Here is a 2,804-nt window from a genome sequence, read left to right as displayed (position 1 = left end):
GAAGCTTTCCGTGACGCTCAAGATAATTGTTTCCTAAGAGGAAGTTTCCAGCAAGATGAGAAAACTGAGGGGTGGAAAAATAAAATTAAGATTCAGGCGTCTCCCAGATTTTTCACTTTCCCAGAGCAGTGGAGGCTTGGCACGGCTAAAGCTCACGACCCCCTACATCTTACCCTGGGCCATTTTATTGTTTCTTCGCCATGCCGTGCCATCTTCCTTACCCTGAACTCCACCTCTGCTTCATGCCTTCAGAGAGAGAGAGAGAGAGAGAGAGAGAGAGAGAGAGAGAGAGAGAGAGAGGGGATACTTAATATTCATGAGTCGTTTGGAATGGTCATATAATGCTAATGAAAATGGTAAAAGCAAATTGAATTTCGCCTTTCAATTCTATTAGGATTTCTCGAGTACGTACCCTTCTTGGGATATTTGTTTTCGGCAAGAAATCTAAGAACGGGTGGGATAACTGGATCGACAGTTCAGTCGTTAATAAATGAAAGTGATACTACAATACTGCAACCATGTGTGATGTCAACATTCGGATGAAACACCAGTGGTTGTTCGATAATTGTTGTCTTCTTGAGAGAGAGAGAGAGAGAGAGAGAGAGAGAGAGAGAGAGAGAGAGAGAGAGAGAGAGAGAGAGAGAGAGAGAGAGAGAGCAGTAATGACAGAACATGAACTTATATCATCATCAACATCTCCGCCACTGCCGTGCGAAGCAAACCAAATTTTCTTTAAAGGAAAATACAGTTAACTCTGTGACTGATAAACTAATCTTGGTCGTTAGCTCTGTAACTGATAAATTAATCTTGATCGTCAGCTCTGTAATTGATAAACTAATCTTGGTCGTTTACTCTGTAACTGATGAACTAATCTTGGTCGTTAATTCTATAACTAATAAACTAATCGTGATTGTTAACTCTGTAATTAATAAACTAATCTTGGTCGTTAACTCTGTAACTAATAAACTAATCTTGGTCCTTACCTCTGTAAATGATAGACTAATCATGGCCGTTAACTCTGTAACTAATAAACTAATGTTGGTCGTTTACTCTGTAACTAATAAACTAATCTTGGTTGTTAACTCTGTAAATGATAGACTAATCATGGCCGTTAGCCCTGTAACTAATAAACTAATCTTGGTCGTTAACTCTGTAACTAATAAACTAATCTTGGTCGTTAGCACTGTAACTGATAGACTAATCTTTGTCATTAACTCTGTAACTAATAAACTAATCTTGGTTGTTAACTCTGCAAATGATAGACCAATCATGGCCGTTAACTCTGTAACTAATAAACTAATCTTGGTCGTTAACTCTGTAACTGATAGACTATTCTTGGCCGTGCAGTATTATACAAAAGGAGCTATCTTAAATTTTAAATGAAGTACTGTCCTATCATCAGAGCAGAGGTAACTTGTTGAGGATGCAGGCAATTATAGTAACCTTTCCTTCTATGAAATGGCTACTGTTTACAGAATTAGGTCCTGGAAGAAAATTATTTCCGTCACTTTACAAAGGACTGGTTCTTTTCAGTATAAATTCACACGTTTTAGAACATACCTAGCTTTCTCATTTTCTCTTTCCCTTTAGAGAGCTCTTATCGTATTGCTTATATGTGTTAATATATTCAGAATTCGTCATTTTTACTTAATTTTGTTTCTGCGTTGAGAAGGACAAAAACTTTTACTTGAAACTCCATTTCATCCTGAAATTCGCTTTGAACTAGCAAGATAGATTTTATAAAGGAGATGGATGCACATACACTCACACCCAACTAAGATTTGATAATGAATATTTTTGTATGTAAAAACCTAAAAAGTTTTTTTATTTGGGAAACTACATAGTTCGTTCGTCTCTCTCTCTCTCTCTCTCTCTCTCTCTCTCTCTCTCTCTCTCTCTCTCTCTCTCTCTCTCTCGTTGAATCAAGCAGATTCTCCATTTTATGTCTATGAAGTTATTTTGCCAACTGAGACTTACTAAAACTGATTAGATTCAATTTGATTATCCCTTTTGGCGAAAGATATATAAGAATATATGAAAAGCACAGTTTATACAATGACCATTTTGGCAAAGGATGTTTTTATATGGTACTTTTGTATAGACAAATCTGACCTTCCTTTAACTGTTTCTGTGAGCTTTGCTTCCCAGTATAACATCCAAATATCTTAGTTATCACAGTTTATGATGCTGACCAGTCAGTGCTTTAATATGGATATATAAAAATGTCCACTGTAAATATCTCACCAAAAAACGAAAAGAACGAACTCGCAACCGATAGCATTTTGTCTCCCAAGAGCTGAATCAAGATTGAACATCTTTAAAAACAAAAACAAAAAAAAAGCATACTAATAGTAACACATGAGATTTACGTTTATCTCAAGTCTTCTGCTAATGTTTTTTCACTAATATTTTACCTCCCTATTACAAAAATTTATAGATCTTTCGGAAACAGTGAGTTTCATTTCCAAATTGTCTGTTCTCTTGATCAAATAACTCTGGAAAGTACCTTTGAGTCTGACAATAAATTTCTCGTGAAAGAGTCAGATATAACTCGCCGTCGCCATTCCAATTTCTAAATAGTCTTGTCTCTTGATCAGTGAAAGTTTAACAGTACGTTTTGGTCTGTCACCAAAATTTTATTCCATTCATAAAGATATGGAGCGGCCAGGCATAACCAACCTCTGTCAAAGAAAGATTTGCAACCAAACCAGTAACTCTTCTAGACCTCTATGCGAGCACAACCATCCCTTTCATTGCAAAATTTATATTTATTGTTTGCAACTTAACATATGCACAATAAATAT

This window comes from Macrobrachium rosenbergii, chromosome 27 (genome assembly GCF_040412425.1).
Source record: "Macrobrachium rosenbergii isolate ZJJX-2024 chromosome 27, ASM4041242v1, whole genome shotgun sequence".
NCBI classification, from domain to species: domain Eukaryota; kingdom Metazoa; phylum Arthropoda; class Malacostraca; order Decapoda; family Palaemonidae; genus Macrobrachium; species Macrobrachium rosenbergii.
This window is presented reverse-complemented; position numbering follows the sequence as displayed.